Raw genomic sequence first — 18,181 nt, 5'->3', positions numbered from 1 at the left:
CATGGAACACCAATTTTTTGAGGAAAAAGGATTCTGTGCTAAAATGCATTGAGACAATGGGGCTTATTTCTCCCTTTTGAAAATTCTTGCAGGTTTAGCTCATTAAAGGCTCTGAGAAGTAAAGCATTGTTTTCAATGTTGGTTATCCCAGAATTTCCCACAGAACTTGTTTTTCCCTCAGACCTCTTTTGAAGACGCAACCCCTCAGAGCCGGTGGCTAAACAAGCAACTCACTTTGGGAAATGCTGCCTAAGAAGAACTCCATGGGGCCAACCAAGGGGTGAGAGGACCATAGATGAGGCCTCCTGGAGCACAAAGGAAAATTCTGATACCTCCCTGATGCCCTGGAGGAGAAAGGGAAGGACCATGGAATGGGGGACATAGGAGGTAATTTTCCAGGACTGCACAAGGAGAACAGGTGCTTCAAGCCTGCCAACGGGGTGGGGGGTGGGAGGGCCTGTTTGTGAAGCCCCCACCGTTCCTATGCTGCCGTCTTGGGGCTGTTGGACTTGGCCTCCATGACCACCAGCTAGGGCCTTTGAGGAGCAGATTGGTTCTTGGTCTGTCTGACTCCAGAGGAGTTTCTTCCACTCCATGGTCCATCAAAGCAAAGACACCACAGAGGCACCTGCCTGCCCTGGAGGGGGTGGTTGAGCAGCGTCTCCTGTGTCCTAGTTCCAGTCACACCTGGGTCCTCGTTACTTCCCAGGTTGCCGCGCTAAGATGTAGGCGGTGGTTTCAGATGTGCTGAAGCTGGTTTGTGGAAAGCATCTAAAATAAACCACAGGTCTATAAACAATTTTTCTTCCTGCTCATCAATTTTCCCCTCAACTGGGCTTACAGTTACATACATACCTCCCTCCTCAGGCTTCTCGCTTTATTGCTTTTGGGGTGAAGATGAATGAAAATGCACAATTTTCTCTGCAGTACAAAGACATGGATTCAGGCTCGGTGTTTGCCACGAACCTGCTGTGTGACCTTTAGCAAGCTCTTCAACTTCATTTTCATGTTCGTAAAATGGAAACTATAATAATGTTAGTCCTGCCTACCTCCTGTGGTGGTGGGGAGGGACATGTGTGAGAAGCAGGTTAATAATAATAACTACCACTTTCCACACCTTGATTCTGTGCCGGGGACAATTATGGAAGCAGGGACACTCAAAGTTCCTCATCAGGTACAATGTACACGATGTACCTTGCGAACGTGATGTATATCTTTATTATTAGCCCTCAATACACAAAAATATGGAAATTAGTCATATATTAATCAGAAGACGTGCATAAACAACACTCCCTTTCTCTCATTTTAATAATAAACTTTTGCTTAAGAGGAGGAAACATTCTCTGAATATGGTAATATAATATTTTAAAGGTTTAAAAGTCAGGTTTATTGCGCTGTAATTTACATTATGTGAAAGTTAGGTATATACAGTTTTATAAGACTTGACAAATGTATACAGTTGTGTAAACATCATCACCATCAAGACACTATTTCCATCATTCCCCAAAGTTCCTTTTCAGAGTCAGCCCTTGTCTCCCACCCCCACCTCCTGATCAGATTTCTGACCTAATAGTTTTGCCCTTTTCTGAATGGCATATGAATGAAATCACACAGTAACATTTTGTGCCTGACTTCTTTCACTTAGTATAATGCAGGTGAGATTCTTCCATGTTGAATACATCAGTAGTTTGTTCTTTTTTGTTGCTGAGTATTATTCCATTGCATGGAAGTGTCACAGTTTGTTTATCCGCTCACCCGTTGAAGGGCATTTGGCTTGTTTACAGTTTGGAGCTTCTGTAGATGCAGCTGCTGTGAACACTCACGTACAAGTCTTTATGTGGACATTGGGCAATAAAGGATTAACCTTGGCCAAAGAGTGATTTGCCCTTGACCAACTCCTGGGAGCTGATCTTTAAGTCCTTGGAACATCAGGTCTGATAAGAGTGTCTTTGTTTGCCTGGGGGTCTTGGACCATGGCAGACAGTCTATGCTAAGAATGTGATCTACAGTGGGGGCCTTGGGTCAAAGGTATCAGCTTGACCTCTGGAGGCTCTGGAGACCGAGGTCAGCCATGTCCATACGACAAACTCCCAAGGTAAACTCTGGACACCAAGCCTCAGATGAGCTTCCCTGGGTCCGTTGCCTTGGGAGAAGTAAGTTCTGCCTGCATGTCTCCACTGGGAGAGGACAACTGGAAGCTCACATCTAAAACTCTCCTGAACTCTGCCCTATATACCTCTTCCAGTTGCTGATTTTAATCTGTATCCTATCACTGTAATAAACATAACCATGAATATAAGAGCTTTGCTGAGTTCTGTGAGTTCTTCTAGTGAATTATCAAACCTGAGGGTCATCTTGGAGAACTTCCAAGACAGCAGATATGTATTTTCTTTTCCCTTAAATAAATACCTAGGGGTGGAATATCTGGATAATATGGTAGGGGGATGTTTAACAGTTTAAGAAGCTTCCAAACTGTTTTCCAAAGTGGCTGTATCTTTTACATGCCCACCAGCAGAATATGAGAGTTCTGATTACCCTGAATCTGTCCAAACATTGTCAGGTCTTTTACTTTAATGGTTTGTTTTTTGTTTTTTGTTTCTTTTTTTTTAAGCTATTCAAATAGGAGTGCAGTGGTATCTCATTTTGATTTTAATTTGTATTTTCCTAGTGAATAATGATTTTGAACATCTTTTCATGTGCTTATTTGACATTCATATTTCTTCTTTGGTTAACTGTATTTGGTTAAGTTCAAATATTTTGCTCATTTAAAAATTTGGATTGTTTTCTTATTATTGAGTCTTGAGAGTTTTTAAAAAATATGTATTTTGGATGCCTTTTATCAAAAATGTGTTTTACATATTTTTTCCCCAGTCTGTGATTTGCTTATTTTCTTAAATAAGCAGTATATTGATGATGTTCAATATATTGAAGATTTCCCGTTTTGGTTAGTGCTTTCTGTGTTCTAAGAAATCTTTGCCTAATTCCATGGTCAGAAAGATGTTCTCCAATGTTTTCTCCTATGAGTTTTGCAGATTTAGCTTGACATTTAGACCTGTGATACATTTTAATTTAATTTTTATATATGATATGAGGTAGAGGTCAAAGTTTGTTTATCTATCTATTTATTTATTTACTTTGCCTATGGATATCCAATTATTCCATCACTACTTGTTAAAAAGATTATACATTCTCCATTATCTTTTCACCTTTGTCAAAAATCTATTGACCATGTATGTTCAGTTCTATTTCTAGATTCTCTATTCTGTTCCATTAATCTATGTGTTCATTCTTTTGCCAATACCACACTGTCTTGATAATTATGGCCTTATATAATGTCTTAAAATTCAAATAGTGTGAGTCCTCCATCTTTGTTCTTCTTTTTCAAACTTGTTTTGGCTATTTTCATTTTTTTTCTGCATTTCCATATAAATTTTAGTACCAGCCATCACATGAAATTTATAGATCAATTTGGAGTGAATTGACACATCAACCTTAATGAATCTTCAGATTTATGAACATCATGTATCTCTCCATTTGTTTAGGTTTTCTTTGACTTACCTCACCAGTGCTGTGTAGTTTTCACCATACAGAGCTTGCACATATTTTTTAAGGTTCATCTCTAAGTATTTCATGCTTTTGATGCTGTGCCAGTTTGAATGTATTGTGTCCCCCAAATGCCATTATCTTTGTGGTCTTGTGTGGGGCAGAAGTTTTGGAGTTGGTTAGATTTGCTTGGAGTGTGCCCCACCCAGCTGTGGGAGATAATTTTGATGAGATGTTCCCATGGAGGCGTGGCCCCACCCATTTGGGGTGGGCCTTGATCGGTGGAGCTATATAAATGAGCTGACTCAAAGAGGGAAAACTGAGTGCAGCTGGGAGTGATGTTTTGAAGAGAAGCAAGCTTGCTAGAAAGGAACGTCTTGGGAGAAAGCCGTTTTGAGGCCGGAGCTTTGGAGCAGATGACCACTGGCCGTCCTCCAGTGAAGGTACCCGATTGCTGAGGTGTTACCTTGGATGCTTTGTGGCCTTAAGACTGTAACTGTGTAGCGAAATAAATCCCCGTTTTATAAAAGCCAATCCATCTCTGGTGTTTTGCATTCTGCAGCATTAGCAAACTAGAACAGATGCTATTCAAAATTATTTATCTGTTTATCTATCTACAGTATATTGTTAGAATTTCAATTTCCAATTGTTTAATGCTAGTATACAGTAATAGTTTATTATATTGACTTTGTTTCTTGTGACCTTGTTAAGCTAGTAAGTTTTTGTTTCCTGGTTCTCTGTGATTTGCTACATAAACAATCTGTCATCTATGAATAATGGCAGTTTAATTTCTTCCTTTCCAATTTGTATATCCTGCACCTTTTTTCCCCATATTACACTGGCTAGGATCTCCAGTACAATGCTGAATATGAGTGGTCTGAGTGGAGATCCTAGCCTAGTTCCCAATCCTTGGGGGAAAGCTTTCAGTCTTTTACCATTAAGTATAATACAAACTGTAGGCTTTTCATAGATACCTATTATCAGGTTGTTTTGGTTTGCTAAAGCTGCCAGAATGCAATATACCAGAAATGGATTTTTTTTTTGTAAAGGGGTTTATTGGGTTACAATTTAAATTTTTAAGGCCATAAAAGTGTCCAACTAAGGCATCAACAAGAGGATACTTCACTGAAGAAAAGCTGATGGTGTTTAGAACACCTCTGTCAGCTGGGAAGGCTGGCATCTGCTGGTCCTTTGCTCCCCGGTTGCATTGCTTTCAGCTTCTGATTCCAGTGGCTTTCTCTTTAAGCAATTGTGGGTTCTCACTTAGGTTCTTCAGGGCAAACTCTGGGCTTCATCTCTTAGCTTACCATCTCCAAATGTCTTTCTGTGTGCATCTCCATCTGGGTCTATGTTGGCTCTGAGCTCTCTCTCTCTCCCCAAGCTCTCTTAAGTACTCCAGTAAACTAATTAAGACCCACCATGAATGGGCAGGGTCACATCTCCATGGAAATAATCTAATCAAAAGATCTCACCCACAATAGGCTTGCCCCCACAAAAGTAGATTAAAAGAACATAGTCTTTTATGAGGTATGTAACAGATTCAAACCAGCACACAGGTCGAAGACATCTGTTCTTTTCTGAGTTTGCTGAGAGTTTTATTTATTTTTAAAAATCATGAATGGGTGTTGAAATTTGCCAAATGCTTTTTCTGTATCTATTGAGATGAACATATGGTTCTTCTCTTTAGTCTATTAATATAATCAATTGTATTGACTTGTTTTTGAAAGTTGCATTTTTGGGATTAACCTCACTTGTTTAGAACTTTTTATAGATTGTTAGATTTGATTTGATAATTATAATAATTTTTGTAAGTATTTACTGTTGGGAGACAATTCTCCATGGGTTTTGCATTTCTGAACATCTTCTGAGCAAAGGCATAAACAGTTTTTGTTCCAGCCTATCTTTTCAAGTAAATAGACTTGGAAGACAGATACTGTGCATTCCTTTGAGGCAGGGGTAGATTCATTTGCTGTACAGAATAATAAATCAGTCTCCCATTCAGGGTCAAAGATTTGGTTTTACAAGTGGTGGTTGCCTAAGCTTGGGGCTCCTCAGCTGTGATGTACACCCACCAGTTCAGCCTTTACCAGCACAGCTCTGCACCACTCCCAAAAGACTTAAGAGCAAGGGGAGCCCATGTAAGCAGGAATCTCATACTGCTTGTTGAGTTGTGAGTAATAAAGTTCTTTGTCTCTGACCCAAGATATTCATGTCTTCTGCTGGCATCCATGACCTATGGCAGGTTGGCTTGTTGGCTTGCAAGTAGGGTAAAATCTCAGACCCATCACAGTTCTTGACATTTGCTTTGTGCTAAGTATGGTATGTGGATTACTTCATTGGTAATGTCATGGGTGCCCAGGTGCCTTGTTTCGATGCAAGCTTTGGAAGGCTATGCCTTTAATACCTGGATAGTACGTAGGAAGGGAGTAGATGCTTGGCCTGCTGCCAAAACTTAATAGTACCCTTTTGACAGGTGAGTTCATCCCAGCCTTCCCATTCCTTCCTAGTTTTCTATGGTAACTTCACAGCCACTGCTCTCAACTGTGATTCAGACCCATCTTACATTCTCACCAGAAGTGTCCCCAAGGGTGTCTGCTCTCTGGCATTTGGGCTTCAGTTCTTTACCAACTTTGACCTCCTTACATCCACTGCAGGACAGACAGCTCAATGTATAATACTACTTTACAGAGACATTTTGAAATATATCAAAATGCCTTTCTTGTTCATAATTCATTATATGTGGCTCCCATTCAGCCAGATGTGCCTGTTGCCTAGAGAGGGGTGCTGACGGTTAGGATTCTTACCTTGTAGTTGGAATGCAGAGAGAAGGAAGAAGGTCCTGGCTCCCATTTTCAAGAGGCTGGCGCTTGAGAAAGAAAAGCGTTCTGTTTTCAAAAGCTGCTCTTTAGATACGAAGAATCAGACAGACCACAGCGGGGGAGGAACACAGGGTATGGCCTGAGAACGGTTTTCCTGTGACTGGGATAGGCAACAAAAATATTAGCAGTAGGCAGGAAGGAAAGGGTCAGAGGGCTGACAACTGGGAGTGTGAGGTTACCTGAGTCCACAAGGGGCCCAGTGCCTCACCCCTGCCCTGTCTTGGCCTATGTTTGTTACTCAGAGGTGACTGAAATCCTGGTGTGCCAGTTTGGAATATTATGTCCCCAGAAAAGCCATTTTCTTTAATGCAATCTTATGGGGGCAGACTGATTAGTCTGTTGATTAGGGTGGAATCTCTGATTGAATATTTCCGTGGAGGTGTGGCCCTGCTCATTCAGGGTGGGTCATGATTAGTTCACTGAAGTGTTTAAGAGAGAAGCTAAGAGCCGACACAGATCCAGATGCTTGCTGACACTTAGAGATGTGGCCAGAGGATATTTGGAGATGCTAAGCTAAGAGACAAAACCCAGAGTTTGCCCCACAGAAGCTAAGCAAGGACCCCCAGATGCTTAGAGAGAAACACCCTGGGAAAAAGAAGCAAGGACACACAGGAGCTGAGAGAGAGGAGCCCAGGAACATTTTGGAGAAAGCCATTTTGAAACACAACCCGGGAGCAAAGGATCAGCAGACACCAGCCACATGCCTTCCCAGCTGACATGTTCTGGATGCTATTAGCCTTCCTTCACTGGAAGGTATCCTCTTGTTGATGCCTTAGTATGGACACTTTTATGGCCTTAGAACTGTAAATTTGTAACCAAATAACCCCCCTTTGTAAAAGCCAATCCATTTCTGGTATTTTGCATAACAGCAGCATTAGCAAACTAGAACACCTGATAAAGCCCCAGAGAGTCTGAGGCATACTCTGAGATTAGAAGGGTCCTCTGCTTAGTTTCCTGCCTTGAACCCTGGAAGAGATGGCTGTGCAGAAGTTCGGAACCAAAATGGGCTGGCTGCAGAGGAAAAGCATTGGCATGGTACAGCTAGGCAGAGAGGACCTGAGGGGTAGTCCCACAGTGTCCCACAGGCCTGTCATTTCTTTGGGCAGTGCCACTGAGAGCTCCTTCATACTCAGGAGAACAGATGTGAGGGTCTTAGACCAGCAGAGTCCTGGGGGGGATGAGGAGGTTGTGTGGGGTGTGGCCTTCTGTCTGCTAAGTGGGGACCATGGATCCCAGAGCCTTATGTTCAAGGACCAGGCAGCATGGCGAGGGGCAAAGCCAGGGCCTTGAGGACAGATGACCACCTTCTCTTTGCTGGAGGCCAGATGGGACATAACTTGCCCTCACATACAGGTGTCCTACTCAGAGGATAAGGGGAAGAATCTGAACTTGACTATATATCCAAAAGAATTCAAGTTTTAGATTGGAAGTGACTGACTGAGCTTAAAGTTGAATTTTTTGTTTCCTTTCATCTACAGAAAAGACTGGAGAGTAATTGATTTCAATTTAAGAAAGATCTGATTCTGTATATCTGAGAAGAGTATGTAAATTTTGACCCAGGTACCATTTATCCTCAACATGTGGCTTCCATCCTTTAGTCCAAAATGGCAGCTCCAGTTCCCATCTCCCATGGCTACATTCCATCTGTTGGGAAGAGAACAGGGAGAAGTGGAGGACATGCCCACTGCCATTATGAGTATGATCTGGAGCTGCACATATCAATTTCACTCACATCCAAGTGGTGTTAACTTCATCACAGGGCTACACCAGTTAAAAGGAAGACTTGGGGTTATCATGGGGGTCCACGTGCCCAACTGAACTTTAGGAGTCTCTTACTAAGGGAATAAGGGGAGATGGGTATGGGAAGACAAAGGGCAGATTCTGCCACAATCCTAAAGAATAACTCTGAGCAGTTCCCTCAACTGCCCCGTGGAGATGGCTGTAGGATCTCATCAAGGGCAGCTCATGTGGAGGAACGCATTCTGGGCACGCAGGCCAGCAATTCCTAAACTGGAATCACTAGCGTCCTGTGCATTACTAATAGGTGTACAACCAAAAATGGGAAGCCCTGTATACTCCACCCCTCTCTTAGAAAGTCACAGCCTACACTAGCAAATTCAAGTTCTGAAGGAGCCTATGCTAAGGACTTTATTGTTTAATCCACAGACTCCCAGGCTATTTGAGCACAGAAGCCTATTTTCATGCAACACCTTTTAATGTCCCATAGAGTTAGGGTTCTCCAGAACACTCTTTGGGAAATGTTGCCCTAGTCATCAAGCCCCCAGGATTCCAACCCCATTTTCACCATATCGAACACATGGACATCAAAAGTGTCAGCTGTGGGATAGTGTGAAGACTGGGGGTCCAGCACATCTGGGCCCAAATCCTGATTTGCCATGTAATAGGTATGTGACCCTGGGCAAGTCACATCATCTTTTTGTAGTTATTTTTCCTATCTGTAAAATTGAAATAATTATAATCTCTTTCAGTATTGTTATGAGGATTAAAATAGACAACGCATATCACTAACAGGAGGCATTTAAGAAACTGGATACCCAATAAAAGATCACCACCTGCCCTGGGTTACCTGCCAGAATTTTGCATGTTGGAAATTTATTTCTCACTCATGTTTTTGGGTTTTTATAGCAGAGAAGCCTATATCTTAAATAATAAAAGAGTTGCTGAGACAGGAACACAGCAATATAGTCATTAGAAGAAGCAGAAGCGGTTTATTGATTTGGGAAATGTCAGAAGAACCTTGGTTAATTGAACACACTGAGTGTCCACTATGTGTCTTGGTGCCGGGGAGAAAGATAAGGCCCCAGGGCCTGGACAGAACTGGGAGCCACGTGGTTTGGGGCAGGAGTGGTCAGCGGCCTCCTTTCCATAGTAAAAGACTAAAATTCTCAGCTAGCGCATAAACAGTTTTTTTCCAATCCTGTCATGATTCATTACATCTGACTTTCTGCTTTCAGTCCTGTGGGCCAGTATTAAACTCACAGTAATAGTCATGTACTGGGAAAGGAGAATGGGAGCTGGCATTTATTGAGCACCTCTGTGTGCACAGAGATCTCACACGTGTAGACGTTTTCAGCTTCATTTCCTTGACTTGGAAGTTTACCGATGAGAGGAGTGCGTGTCAAGAAGATAAACCTACTGAATGGCAGAGCTGGGATCCAAAAGCAGCTCTCTGACTTCTTAGTTCTCAGCGTGCTGCTCTGTGTGGGTTACATCAGTTTTCTCCTTATGTATCTCTGGGTGAGTTCCCTGATGTCAGGAACCTTATCAGATTCATTTATATCTTCTCAACGGCGCTGAGCACAGTGAGGAGGGGTTTATAAAACGCTTGTAAAGTGTTGGTTGAATGGATGGCCAATGTCCTACCTGTGTTGAGAGTCCCCAGGTTGAGAATCACTGCTCTAAATACTCAATCTCCTTCCCTTTTCATGTACAAAAGAAGGAACAAGTATGACTGTGGGTGCTGGGAACAGGACTTTCCCAGCAAGTCTCGAATCAGAAGCTGCCCTTCCACACTGTCTCAGACCCTCGAAATCTGCACTCCTCAGGGTTTTGTTCCCACAGGTGCTCTCTCACCTGCTCGGACTGGGAAGGTTTCAGTCCTGGGGTCTGAAAATTGTCTGGGGGAAATCTCTTTCAGAAACCGACAAGGCTTGTGTAGGAGGAAGGTGCATTTTTTAGCTTTAGTCCTGGTTGCAGAGATTTGGGTATTTAGCTGCATTCATTTAAAAGTCAATTTACCTCAGGAGACAAGGCAATAGAGTGCTGTAAAGCTCAAACAGCCTGATGTTTGCAAAAGACAGGCGCTGGCTCAATCAACCCCACTTCCATTTTAAAGCCATCAAAATCAAGGTCTATTTGTTAAGCTGTTTCTCTACAAATGAAACATTGCCTCGTTTGCTGTTTATTCTTGTGGATGTCTTTGAGGGGGGCAATTTAACCCCAGGAAGATAAACTGGGGGTTACCCTCTGCTCCTTCTCGGCTGCTTTGCAGGCTCCCCCTTGAGCCTTTCATGGGGGTTCTTGTGAGATCCCAGTGGGCTCAGGGCCCGGACAGAGCTTTATTCAAGATGAGGCTTTCTGTTTTGGAGGGATTATCATTCCTGTTGGTGCTGTTTTTAACTCTTGCTTTGCAGATTAGTTCTTCATATATTTACAGATTCTCTTTCCCACATGACTGTCACCTCTTGAGGGCATGAATCATTTCTTATACTGCTCTATAAGGCCTTCACTGTCTTGCATAACAAATACAGAGCACAATAAATATTTGTGGATTTGGTGTGTGTGTGTATGCACAAGTGCAATATAACTGGAGTTGGAAGAGTTAAAAGCAAACAGGAGGGAGGCAGTTAGCAGTCAGTTTTTAAGCCCAGCTGCTTAAGGGGTAGTGGGGGTGTTTGATAATGGGACAAAGTCAGCAATTATAATTTTAGGGTGTATGCAGTTTTTTTGTTTGTTTGTTTGTAATGGGAGAATCTGTTAGGAAATCAGCCTAGATGATATTTCTTCAAGATTCAAGTGTTCCTTCAAACATTTATTCGGTGGCAGAAAAAGACAGGGCCGCTGTGAACAAGAAAAATGAGCTCATGGAAGATGGTGCAGAGACAAAGAGAACTCTTTTCCATCGTGTTTCATCTTGGGACCTGGGAAAGTTCCTTCCAGATTTCCTGAGATTAAGAAGTAGACTTGGGGTTAAGAAGAAACAGTAGAATGGAAGGTGAAAAGGATGTGACATACCTCAGGGACTCCCCTGCTGACCCAGTGCTCTGGTGGGGAGGGATTGGTTGTAAATAGGGGAACCAGATTTTGTATACTGTGTTGATGGTTTAGGCAACTGCTTAGTTCACTCTATCGTGTGGGTTAAACGTTTCTCAATTATCCCTTTTGCTGTCTTCATAAATACTGCATTTGGGTTAAAAGAACTTCGGGTCTTCCTAACTAGGCGAATCCCTCTGACATCTGCTTTCTCAATACCCACTTGTGGATCCTGAAAGGACTGATGTCTTTTTTTCCTTTCTCTTTTATTAGAGAAGTTGTGTGTTTACAGAACAATAAATAAATTACAGGATTCCCATACACTGCCCCACCACCAACCCCTTGCATTGAAAGTGGAACATTGATTACAACTGATGATAGCACTTTTAAATAATTACACTTTTTTTAAAACAGTAGTTACCTTTGTTATAATTGATGAAAGATTACTGAGATAGTACTATTACCTATTGTCCATAGTTTACATTAGGTATATTTTTCCCATATACCACCTGTTTTGGGTTGCTAAAGCTGCTGGAATGCAATATACCTGAAATAGTTGGCTTTTTCAATGGGGTTTTATTAGATTACAAATTTATGGTTCTAAGGCCATGAAAATGTCAAAATTAAAGCATCAAGAGGAAGATACCTTCTCTGAGGAAAAGGCCATGGCCTCTGGGGTTCCTCTGTCACATGGGAAAGCACATGGTGACATCTATTGGTCCTTTTCTCTTGGTTCTGGTTTCATTGGTTGTCTCCAAATGTCTCTGGGTGTTTCTCTCTCTCTGCCTTCTCTCTCTGTGTTTCTGCCTTTTATCATCTTTACAAAGGAATCCAGTAAAGGATTAAGACTTACCCTGAATAGACTGGGTCACATCTCAATTGAAATAGCCTAACCAAAAGGTCCCTCCCACAATAGGTCTGCACCCACAAGAACGGATTAAAAGTGCATGGTCTTTTCTGGGGTACATAACAGATTCAAACCAGCACAGCACCCTATTATTGATACCTTGTATTAGTGTTGTACATTTGTTATAACCTATGAAAAGAACATTCTTATACTTGTACTATTAATTATAGTCCATCATCTATAATAGGGTTCACTCTGTTGTACAGTCCTATGTTTTATCTTTTAATTTTTACTCCAGTAACATATATGTCCTAAAGTTTCCTCTTTTAACCACATTCACTTATATAATTCAGTGCTGTTAATTACACTCACATTATTGTGCTGCCATCACCACTATCCATTTCTAAACCTTTATAATCAACCCAAACAGAATTTCTGTACAGATCAAGCATCAACTCCCCATTCTCCAAACCCAATCTATCCCCTGATAAACTATAATCTAAATTCTAACTCTATGAATTTGCTTATTATAGTCTCATGTGTCAGGAGACTCCATTCCTTTTTACAGCTGGATAATATTCCATCGTATGTATACACCACATTTTGTTTATCCATTTATCAACTGATGGACACTTGGGTTGCTTCCATATTTTGGCAATTGTGAATAATGCCACTATGAACTTCAATGTGCAAATATCTGTTTGAGTCCCTGCTTTCGATACTTTTAGGTATATACCTATACCTAAATATACATCATATGGGAATTCTATACTTAGCTTCCTGAGGAACCTCCAGACTGTCTTCCAGAGTGGCTGCACCATTTCACATTCCCACCAGCAGTGAATGAGTGTTCTTATTTTTCCACTTCCTCTCCATCACTTGTAGTTTTCTGTTTTTTATTTTAATAGTAGCCATTCTAGAGGATGTGTGAAATGATATTTCATCGTGGTTTTGACTTGCATTTGCCTTATAGCAGTGATGTTGAGCATCTTTTCATGTGCTTTTCCTCTTTGGATAAATGGCTATTCAAGTCTTTTGCCAATTTTTTAATTAGGTTGTTTTTTTATTGTTAAGTTATAGGATTTCTCTATACATTCTGGATAGTAAACCCTCATTGGATATGTGATTTCCAAGTATTTTCACCCATTGGGTAGGTTTTCTTTTCACTTTGGTTATAAAGTCCTTTGAGGCTCAAAAGTTTTTAATTTTGAAGAGGTCCCATTTATTCATTTTTTTCTTTCATTGCTTGTGCTTTGGGTATAAAGTCTAAGAAACCACTGCCTACCACAAGATCCTGAAGATGCTTCCCTACATTTTCTTCTAGGAGTTTTATAATCCTAGTTCTTATATTTAGGTCTTTGATCCATTGTGAGTTAATTTTTTTAATGCAGTTTTATTGAGATATATTCACACACCATACAAACCATCTAAAGTATACAATCACTGGCTCACAGTGTCATCACATAGTTGAGCATACAACTCCATGATCAATTTTAGAACATTTTCATTACTCCAGAAAAGATACAAAAATAAAAAAATGACATCTAAATCCTCTCATACCCCTTATTCTCCCTATTTTTGGCCCATAGTATTGGTATGGCACATTTGTTACTGTTGATGAAAGAGTATTAAAATATTATTGTAACTATAGTCCATAGTTTGCAATAGGTACATTTTTTCCCGTATAATCCTGTATTATTAACTCCTTGTAATAGTGTCATACTTTTGTTCTTTTTTTTTATTTTGAAATAAATTCAAAGTTATAGGAACAGTTGCAAAAACAGTACTGACCCCACACACAGAACTCCATCATACCCTGACCCCCCTCCCCCGATAGCCCAATCCACCAACTTTAACATGCTGTCACATCGCTATTTCTTTCCCTCCCTCCCTATCTATCATCCATTATCTATTGCTCTGTCTTCTGAACATATGAGAGCTAGCTGCACACATCCTTGAACAAACACTATAATTCACGTATACACTTCCCATGAACAAGAAGATTCTTTTATGCGATCCCATTAAGCACAGCTAAGAAGTACAAGAGATGCAACAATGATACAAAGCTTACATTCTATACTTCCTTTTCCTTACATCTCAACTGTTTCCCTTTGAGCCTCCTGTCCTCCATCCTCTAATCCCATCCAGGTTCATCCTTGGCATTCAATTGTCATCTATTTAGACTGTCATTTTTTTTTTTTTCCAATTGTGGAAACATATATACAGCCTAAATCTTCCCATTCCACCCCCTCCCTAGCCTTCCATTAGTGGGATTAATCACCTTTAGAATGTTGTAATGCTCTTTCCCACCGTCCACTACTAGAAATTTCCCTTCACCTCAAACAGCAACCCTACACTCATTTCTTAACTCCCCATTGTTCCTTCCCCCCTTGCTCTTAACCCATACTCTACTTTTCATCTCTATGGTCATATTCTCTGATAATTTCTTTGTGTTTACTGTGGTGCTTAAAATTAACCTCTTAAATCCATAACAATCTTGTTTTTCTTTGATACCAACTTAACTTAAATAGCACATGTAAACTAGGTTCCTATACTACTCCATTCCCCCACCTTTATATAGTTGTCTAAAATTACATATTTTATGTTGAGTTCAAAATCACTGTTTTGTCATTAGAGTTTGTGTATTTTATATCATGTAGGAAGTAAATAGTGGAGTTACAATTCAAAAATCATTGACTTCTATTTGTATTCCATTGTGGTTGGAGAATGTGCTTTGAGTATATTCAATTTTTTTTTTAATTTATTGAGGCTTGTTTTATGTCCCAGCTTATGGTCCCTTCTGGAGAAAGATCCGTGATCACTAGAGAAAAATGAATATCCTGGTGATTTGGGATGTAAGGTTCTATATATGTCTGTTAAAATTCTCTATATCTCTTTCTCCTTTCTTTGTTTCTCTGTTGGTAGGGCTCCCTTTAGAATCTGAAGTAGGGCAGGTCTTTTATTGGCAAACTCTCCCAGCATTTGTTTGTCTGTGAAAAATTTAAACTCTCCCTCAAATTTGAAAGAGAGCTTTGCTGGATAAAGTATTCTTGGTTGGAAATTTTTCTCTCTCAGAATTTTAAATATGTCATGCCACTGCTTTCTCACCTCCATGGTGGTCGCTGAGTAGTCACAATTTAGTCTTACGTTGTTTCCTTTGTATGTGGTGAATTGCTTTTCTCTTGCTGCTTTCAGAACTTGCTCCTTCTCTTCGTATTTGACAGTCTGATCAGAATATGTCTCGGAGTAGGTTTATTTTAATTTATTCTTTTTGGAGTTCGCTGGGCATTTATGCTTTGTGTATTTATATTGTGTAGAAGGTTGGGGAAGTTTTCCCCAACAATTTTTTTGAATACTCTTTCTAGACCTTTACCCTTCTCTTCCGCTTCTGGGACACCAATGAGTCTTAAGTTTGGACGTTTTATTTTATCTGTCGTATCCCTGAGATCCATTTTGATTTTTTCCACTTTTTTCTCCATTCTTTCTTTTGTTCTTTCATTTTCTGTTCTGTGGACACTGAGACATTGTTCAGCTTCCTCTAGTCTTATATTTGGAATATCCAGAGTCTTTTTAATTTGGCCAACAGTTTCCTTTATTTCCATAAGATCTTCTATTTTTTTATTTACTCTTGCAATGTCTTCTTTATGTTCTTCTAGGGTCTTCTTTATGCCACTTATATACTGGGCCATGGTCTTCTTGATGTCCTTTAAATCCTTTGCCCTGTTTTTGTTCCTTGATTGTAGTTCTTTGATTAATTGTGCCAAGTACTGTGTCTCTTCTGATATTTTGATTTGGGTGTTTGGAATTGGATTCTCCATATAATCTGGTTTTATCATATGCATTAAGATTTTCTTTTGTTTTTGGCCTCTTGGCATTTGATTTGCTTGATAAGGTTCTTTCAAGTTGTAAAAAAAAAGATACCAATCTAATTTTTCAGAAACAGTTTGGTGATATACACTTTCTCTAACTAACCAGCAGATGGTGTCTGTGAGTCACCTATACCCCTCAAGTCAGTTCTCCACCTTGTCCCTGCAGTGTGTGGGGAAATGATTCTTGTGGGGTTCAGTTGGTGAATTCAGTTTGGGTGTGTTGCTGGAGGCATCTGCCCTGAATGTGGGTTGTGTGTATATGGGTGGCCAGGGAGGAAGGGCAGCTTTAATATTCAAATCCCCCAGGTTCCCAGAGATTCAAGGCCGCCATGAGAGTCTAAGCCTTCATTTCAATTCAGCCCCAGACCCTCTCTCTTGCTGTTCCACAAACCATTGGACTTGGCGTGGCGTCCCTGGGTTCTCTGAGAGGGCCCCACCTCCCAGCTGCGATCCTCCAGGACCTCTGTCGAAGGAATGCCATGCTATGTCACCAGTGTGCGCCATCCCTCAAGGGAAGCCCCGGGCCGCCGGGCCGTGCAGGGGTGCTCTCAGCCTGATGCAAAGATGGCCAAATGGGGCGTCTCAACCCCCCCCTCCTCTCACAGTTCCTCCTTCCCAGCTCCGGGACAACTGGCAGGGCTCTGGGCTGTGGGCACGGCCCCGGGCAGGAGTTTATCCAGCCCTCCAGGGGGCCAGCTGCAAGCCACGGAGTGTCTTTCTGCTTCTGGCTCTCCACTCCGCTCCCCCGGCCCCAAGGGTGTCTGCAGTGGGCTGTCCTCCAGGCCAGACACCGAGAGGCCGGCCCAGCCCCCTCTTGCTGTGTTTTACTGCGTGGTTCCCACTGTCACAACTGCAGCTGCTCCTGGGTTTTTCCCTTTTTTTTTTTTTTAAAGAACCAGTTGGTCTCCAAAAGCCAAGCCCTGGCTTCCCCACACCGCCACACGGCTGTGAGTCTTCCAGCCAGCTTACTCACTCGTTTCAGAATGCAGACTCCCGGTTTCACCAAGTATACGGCCCCTGTCCTTGTCCAGCTGGCACATCGCTGTAACCGGTATTCTGGGTCACTTTCTGGTTTTTATCTAGTGTTTTTCATGGAGGTGTTTTTTTGCCCTGTCTCACCTAGCCGCCATCTTAGTTTCTCCACCCATACTTTTGTTCTAGTTCATGAAATAATTTTTTTCTATTTGTACAGTTAATCACAGACATTGTCCACCACAAGGTCCACTGTGTTACACATGCCCATGTTTTAACCTCCAACTTTCCTTCTGGTGACATACATGACTGACTCTAAACTTTCCCTATCCACACAATTACAATTAATTTTTCTCACCATAATGTGTCATCATCACCTCTGTCCATTTCTGAACTTTTACATTCAACCTAGTTAAAAATTCTGCACATATTAATCAACCGCTCCCCATTCTTTAGTCTCATTCTGCATCCTGGTAACCTATATTCTATATTTTATGTCTATGAGTTTACTTATTATAATTAGCTCACATTTGTGAGATCTTACAATACTTGTCCTTACAATATTTGTCTGACTTATTTCACTCAACATAATGTCCTCAAGGTTCATCCATGTTGTCTTGTGCTTCAGGACTTCCTTCTTACTGCTGAATAATATTCCATCATATGCATATAAACATTTTGTTTATCCATTCATTGGTTGATGGACACTATTGTTGCTTCAATCTTTTGGCAATTGTGAATAATGCTGCTATGAAATTGGTGTGCAGATGTCTGTTTGCATCCCTGCCTTCGGATCTTCTGTGTATATCCTGAGTAGCAGGATTGCCAGGTTGGTGAGTTAATTTTTGTATATGGTGTGAGATAGGGGTCCTAGGATTGATATCTTTTGACAAACAGGCTGCACCCTTATGCCTTGGACTTCCCAGAAACAGGTTCATTTAAATATCCATGCCAGACTGTATGTCCCAATTTTTCATCCAAAACATATGGTTGTCTTCTGACAGTACCCCAAGTCCTTATCCCTGGGCACTCCCCCATGCCCAAACATACTGGCTTCTTTCTATGCCTCCACACCTTTGCATGTCTGCCTGCAAAGTCTTCCCTTCCCTGGCTGCTTGTTCATTTTTCACTCATCTTTTTAAGACCAGCTCTAGGCTCTACCTTTTCTGGTTAACGACACTAGCTCAATCAAACTGATTTCAGACTTCTGACCTCCAGAACTGTCAGCAAATAAATTTGTGTTGTTATAGACCACAGAGTCTGTGGTAATTTGTTACAGCAGGAGTAGGAAAGAATAT

Source organism: Choloepus didactylus, chromosome 20 (genome assembly GCF_015220235.1).
Source record: "Choloepus didactylus isolate mChoDid1 chromosome 20, mChoDid1.pri, whole genome shotgun sequence".
In the NCBI taxonomy this organism is placed as follows: Eukaryota; Metazoa; Chordata; class Mammalia; order Pilosa; family Megalonychidae; genus Choloepus; species Choloepus didactylus.
The sequence above is the reverse complement of the archived record's forward strand: the minus strand, read 5'-3'. Positions refer to the sequence as shown.